Raw genomic sequence first — 7,568 nt, forward strand, 5'->3', positions numbered from 1 at the left:
TGCTCAATTACTTTGGATGACCCAAACTCTTAAAGATTATGGGATATATGTGAAACATGTTCCATTGCTTTGAGACAATGAAAGTGCTATTAAGATTGCTCACAATCCCGTGCAACATTCTCGAACTAAGCATATTGAAGTTCTTCATCATTTCATTCGAGATCATGTTGCCAAAGGGGACATTAATCTTAAGCATGTTCGCACCGATAAGCAATTAGCGGATATATTTACCAAACCGCTTGATGAGAAAGTCTTTTGCTGTTTGAGAGGTGAATTGAACATCATTGATGCTTCAAACTTGGAGTAGGAACTCCATTTGGATACATTCAAGGCATGAGCCTTTGACTAATCCTTGATACTTCTTTCATGATGCTATCTATATGTCTTGGATATTTTTTGCACCCTTGCATGCTATCTAAACCTTGTAGGTGTTTGGATGAATCTAAATCCATGAGATTGCAACTCACTCACATCTTGAGAAATCTCTACATCATCAAGTCTCTACACAATGGTGGTTGAAGACAAGGAAACACAAAACTCTTCAAACATATGCTTTGACAAATTCTACATTAAGATTTATGATTGTCATTTTGGATACACAAGTGCTCTTCCTTGCAAAGCTAACCCATGTAGGAAGATGAACTCAAATTCCAAGTGGTGCTCCCAACTCTCGATGAGCTACATCAACCTTGAGCAACCCACACAAGTTCAACTACATGATCTAGATCAACACCATCACCCAAGGTATGTTATTCCATCTTAGAGAAGCTTTACTCCAAGACATGGGTCAAAGCAACTCAACAAGATGTGAATACATCAAGATGCTTAAACGAAAAATGGTAACCCCATTTTGAGCTTAAACGATGAGTATGACCAAAGATCAAGTGACCTCACTTGACTCTCATGTCAATATACTCTAACATAGGTGACCTTGTCACCGCCCAATTCTAGATGAAGTTCTCTTGTGTTTCCTCTTGCATTTGTCTCGTGCATATGTGTTTCCCCTTTGAAAAAAACTTCATCTAGATCTTTTCATTTCTTCTTGTTCTGCATTTTCTGCATCAAATTCATTGCAAAACTTTTAGCTAATTCCTTGCAAATCCTTGTGAGATCTTAAGTGCCTAGTGAGCTGAGGTGACAAGTGTTCTCTCTGTGATGGACTCGGTTACACCGGTTTGTTTTCTTCGGCCCAACCGAATTCTCTCGGTGCCACCGAAGCACACAACTCGGCGCTACCGATTTCACTACAGGAAAGACAACTTGCCGCTTATTCCTGCAGTCTTTTTGCTCCAGCTCCACTCAATGACTCTTGTCCTCTACCAGCATCATATTCAACTTGCTACTTTGCTTTGAGACTCAAGGACCAAACCCTTTTTTGAATACAAATCCAGAAGAGCCCTTCTTGGAAATTGATGTCAAAGGGGGAGAGAGAGATTACATCAAAGCTTAAGCTAAATCATTCCTATAGGGGGGAGAATACTCAGGGGGGAGTGTATGGACCCCAGATGCCTAGTGTTCAAGAGGAGAGAAGCCACATGTCTTTAAGAGGGGAAAGACATGTTATTTGATTGCTTGCATTAGCTCTATTTCTTTTCTTTTGCTCTGATTTTCTGTTCCCTATCTTCTCCCAATATCCCATGCAAGATTCAGGGGGAGCAAGACATCTAAGGGAAGGAAATCTCAGATTTTATTGCACATCTTTACTTTTGGGGACATGTCTATATCAACAGAGTACTCAGTACTCACTTTATACATGTCATCCAAGACTTGGTACTTTTGTGGTTCTTTTGTTAGCTCTGGCTAGTAGATGTATCTGTGTTATCTAACCTTGTTTACTCAAGTCCATTCCCTTCTAAGCCAACTCAAGACCACAAGGTAAGTATATGCATCACAGTCATGTGTATGAGGATCTCTTGCTGTTGTACATACTGTTTGCAAGAAGGACTCATGAGCATGAAGTTACATTTCCTATATTCAAATCAGCTGCTCTGATGCATATAGCCAAGATACATGTAACACATGGATTACTCTGTCATGCTTATGCATTCACATGCTCCTATCTTCCTTATTTACATGAGTGCATACATATAGGGGGAGCCTATGCATGTTACATGTCTTTCCAAAGCTTTACTTGGTGTTCTCTATATCTTTATCTAAAGCTTTGATGTATGTTGTCATCAATTACCAAAAAGGGGGAGATTGAAAGCACAAGTGCTCCCTGGGTGATTTTGGTAATTGATGTCAACATATCTCTTGTTGGACTAATGCTTCTATCTAGTATGTTTCAGATGAGTTCAACAATGGAGTGGCATGGACTAGAGGATGTGGAACCCCTTCAAGATGCTGAAGACAAAGGATTGGCTCAAGCTCAAAGCTCAGGACTCTACATTTCTATTTTAGTGGTCCAAGATCACATTGAGTCCATAGGAAAGTCAATACTATTAAGAGGGGATGAGGTGTTGCTTAATGGCTTGCTTGCTCAAAGTGCTTAGTGATATGCTCCAAAGCCCTCAACCACTTTCTCATATCCATATTTGTCCCAAACCTAAAAGTAAAACTTGGACCTACCGATTCTTTCTATCCGGAGCCACCGAGTTCAGTTGACATAGCCACTGCCAGAAACCCTAATCAAATCGGTCTCACCGATAGGGATCTCAGTCTCACCGAGATGGGATTGCAAACTCTCTGTTGCCTATTGCAATAATTTCGGTCACACAAAAATTTTCAATCGGTCGCACCGAGATTGCAATGCAAACTCTCTGTCACCCCTTTGTAACGTTTTGGTCTAACCGAGATGAGCGGTCCCACCGAGTTTGCCTGACCAACTCTCTGTTTGACTATTACCAAAATCGGTCCCACCGAGTTTGTGTAATCGGTCACACCGAGATTACGTTATGCCCTAACCCTAATGATATCGGTCCCATCGAGTTGACATGTCGGTCCCACCGAAACACCTAACGATCACATTATGAACCAAATCGGTCTGACCGAGTTCTCTGAATCGGTCCCGCCGAGTTTGGTGATTTGTGTGTAACGGTTAGATTTTGTGTGGAGGCTATATATACCCCTCCACCCACTCTTCATTCGTGGAGAGAGCCATCAGAACATGCCTACACTTCCAATACATATTTTCTAAGAGAGAACCACCTACACTTGTGTTGAGGTTAAGATATTCCATTCCAACCACATAAATCTTGATCTCTAGCCTTCCCCAAGTTGCTTTCCACTCAAATCTTCTTTCCACCAAATCCAATCCTATGAGAGAGAGTTGAGTGTTGGGGAGACTATCATTTGAAGCACAAGAGCAAGGAGTTCATCATCAACACACTATTTGTTACTTCTTGGAGAGTGGTGTCTCCTAGATTAGCTAGGTGTCACTTGGGAGCCTTCGACAAGATTGTGGAGTTGAACCAAGGAGTTTGTAAGGGCAAGGAGATCGCCTACTTCGTGAAGATCTACCCTTGTGAGGCAAGTCCTTCGTGGGCGACGGCCATGGTGGGATAGACAAGGTTGCTTCTTCATGGACCCTTCGTGGGTGGAGCCCTCCGTGGACTCGCGCAACCGTTACCCTTCGTGGGTTGAAGTCTCCATCAACGTGGATGTACGATAGCACCACCTATCAGAACCACGGATAAAAAAATCTCCTCTTCTCGATCCTTTCACTTTTCTAAGCCTTCTTCTTGTGTGTCTGAAAAACCTTAAGAAAAACAAAAGAAATTAGCTGTAGCCTTATGCTAGTTTACTTTCCATGCCTGTATTAGTAGTAATTAAAAGAAAATATAAAAAGATTTCTCGTTCTTCTTTTGCTTGTTGGGAGCTTTCCCGTGTAAATAGTTTTATCTCTTTTCTTTTCTTTGGGGGTCGAGAGGAGAAGACCATGATGAAAATGCTGAGTGGCTCTCATACGCATTATTGTTGATTTAACCAAGAGCCCATATTACCTTGTCTTATCCTTCGTATTAAATGCTCGCAGATTCCAGCTTAGTCCAATGCACATGCACTATTATTATTATCCACACCGTCCGGTCGTGCGAGTGAAAGGCAATAATGATGATATATGATGGACTGATTGAGATGAGAGAAGCTGGTATGAACTCGACCTATCTTGTTTTTGTAAATATGATTAGTTCATCGTTCCTGATTCGGTCTATTATGAATGAAACATGTTTGCAATGACAGTTAGAGATTATAGTTGCTCATGCCATGTTTAATTAGCTAGGAGTTTATAATGGTTTACCTTGCATGCCAACATGCTATTAAAATGGTTGTGATATGGTATAATAGGGTGGTATCCTCCTTTGAACGATTCAAGTGGCTTGACTTGGCACATGTTCACGCATGTAGTTGAAACAAAATCAACATAGCCTCCACGATATTTATGTTCATGGTGATTTATATCCTACTCATGCTTGCACTCATTGTTGATTAATCTTAATGCATGGTCATGACTGTTGTCGCTCTCTAGTTGGTAGCTTCCCGGTCTCTTTCTAGCCTTCACTTGTACTAAGCGGGAATACTGCTTGTGCATCCACTTCCATAAACCCCAAAGTTATTCCATATGAGTCCACCATACCTTTCTATATGCGGTATTTACCTGCCGTTCCAAGTAAATTTGTATGTGCCAAACTCTAAACCTTCAAATGAAATTCTGGTTTGTATGCTCGAATAGCTCATGTATCAACTAGGGATGTCTATATCTTCCATGCTAGGTGGGTTATTCTCACGATGAGTGGACTCCGCCCATCATTCACGAGAAAATGGCTGGTAACCGGGATGCCCAGTCCCATGCTCAAATCAAATCAAAATAATTGCAAACAAAACTCCCCCAGGATTGTTGTTAGTTGGAGGCACCCGTTGTCGGGCAAGCCATGGATTGATGCTTGTTGGTGGTGGGGGAGTATAAACTTTTACCATTCTGTTTGGGAACCACCTATAATGTGAGTAGCATGGAAGATATCGAGATCTCTTGGTTGTTATGTTGACAATGAAAGTATGCCACTCAAAATATTATTTATCTCTGTTTCAAAACTCGAGCTCTGGCACCTCTGCAAATCCCTGCTTCCCTCTGCGAAGGGCCTATCTATTTACTTTTATGTTGAGTCATCATCCTCTTATTAAAAAGCACCAGTTGGAGAGCACCGCTGTCATTTACATGCATTGCTATTAATTTATATTGAGTATGACTGTGACTGGATCTCCTTTACCATGAATTACAATGTCTAGTCAGTCCTTGATCTTCAAAGGTGCTCTGCATTTATGTTTTGCGGTCTCAAAAAGGGCTAGCGAGATACCATCTTGTTATATCATGTTATGATTGTTTTGAGAAAGTGTTGTCATCCGAGATTTATTATTATTGCTCGTTAGTTGATTATGCCATTGATATGAGTAAACATGAGACCTAAATGTTATTGTGAATATGGTTAGTTCATAATCTTTGCTGAAAACTTGAATGTTGGCTTTACATATTTGCAACAACAAGATCAAACAGAGTTTGTAAAAGTTTTTCTTTATCACGTTCAGTTTGTCAACTGAATTGCTTGAGGACAAGCAAAGGTTTAAGCTTGGGGGAGTTGATACGTCTCCAACGTATCTACTTTTCCAAACACTTTTGCCCTTGTTTTGGACTCTAACTTGCATGATTTGAATGGAACTAACCCGGACTGACGCTGTTTTCAGCAGAATTACCATGGTGTTATTTTTGTGCAAAAATAAAGTTCTCAGAATGACCTGAAAATCCAAGGAGACACATTTTGGAAATAATAAAAAATACTGGTGAAAGAATCAGCATCAGGGGGGCCACACCCTGTCCACAAGGGTGCTGCCCCACTGGGGCGCGCCCCCTGCCTCGTGGGCCCCCTGGGACTCCACCGACCTCAACCCCGACTCCATATATTCACTTTCGGGGAGAAAAAATCAGAGAGAAGGATTCATCGCGTTTTACGATACGGAGCCCACGCCAAGCCCTAATCTTCCTCGGGATGGCTGATCCGGAGTCTGTTCGGGGCTCCGGAGAGGGGAATCCGTTGCCATCGTCATCATCAACCATCCTCCATCACCAATTTCATGATGCTCACCGCCATGCGTGAGTAATCCCATCATAGGCTTGCTGGACGGTGATGGGTTGGATGAGATTTACCATGTAATCGAGTTAGTTTTGTTAGGGTTTGATCCCTAGTATCCATTATGTTCTAAGATTGATGTTGCTATGACATTGCTATGCTTAATGCTTGTCACTAGGGCCCGAGTGCCATGATTTCAGATCTAAACCTATTATGTTTTCATGAATATATGTGAGTTCTTGATCCTATCCTGCAAGTCAATAGTCACCTACTATGTGTTATGATCCGGCAACCCCAAAGTGACAATAATCGGGACCACTCCCGGTGATGACCGTAGTTTGAGGAGTTCATGTATTCACTAAGTGTTAATGCTTTGGTCCGGTACTCTATTAAAAGGAGGCCTTAATATCCCTTAGTTTCCAATAGGACCCTGCTGCCACGGGAGGGTAGGACAAAAGATGTCATGCAAGTTCTTTTCCATAAGCACGATGACTATATTCGGAATACATGCCTACATTACATTGATGAACTGGAGCTAGTTCTGTGTCACCCTATGTTATAACTGTTGCATGAGGAATCGCATCCGACATAATTATTCATCATTGATCCATTGCCTACGAGCTTTTCACATATTGATCTTTGCTTAGTTACTTTACCGTTGTCACTGTTACGATTACTACAAAAACTGCTACTGTTACTTTTGCCACCATTACCATTACTTCCATACTACTTTGCTACTAAATACTTTTGCTGTAGATATTAAGTCTTTCAGTTGTGGTTGAATTGACAATGCAACTGCTAATACTTGAGAATATTCTTTGGCTCCCCACGAAAATTTGGGTTGAATACTCTACCCTCGAAAACTGTTGCGATCCCCTATACTTGTGGGTTATCACTCCCGCTTTCAATATGTATCCAGATCGAGACTCAGAATCATCCAGATCGATGTCAAAGCTTGCATCGATGTAACTCTTTATGACGAACTCTTTATCACCTCCATAACCGAGAAACATTTCCTTAGTCCCCTTCTGGTACCTAAGGATAATTTTGGCCGCTGTCAAGTGATCTACTCCTGGATCACCATTGTACCCCCTTGCCAAACTCATGGCAAGGCACACAACAGGTCGGGTACATAGCATGGCGTACTTTATAGAACCTATGACTGAGGCATAGGGAATGACTTTCATTCTCTCTATATATTTTGCCGTGGTCGGGTTTTGAGTCTTACTCAACTTCACACCTTGTAACACAGGCAAGAACCCTTTCTTTTACTGATCCAATTTGAACTTCTTCAAAAAATTATTAAGGTATGTGCTTTGTGAAAGTCCTATGAAGCGTCTTGATCTATCTCTATAGATCTTGATGCCCAATATATAAGCAGCTTCACTGAGGTCTTTCATTGAAAAATTCTTATTCAAGTATCCTTTTATGCCATCCAAAAATGCTATATCATTTCCGATCAACAATATGTCATCCACATATAATATCAGAAATGCTACAGAGCTCCCA

The sequence above is a fragment of the Aegilops tauschii genome, chromosome 3 (genome assembly GCF_002575655.3).
Source record: "Aegilops tauschii subsp. strangulata cultivar AL8/78 chromosome 3, Aet v6.0, whole genome shotgun sequence".
Classification (NCBI taxonomy): Eukaryota; Viridiplantae; Streptophyta; class Magnoliopsida; order Poales; family Poaceae; genus Aegilops; species Aegilops tauschii.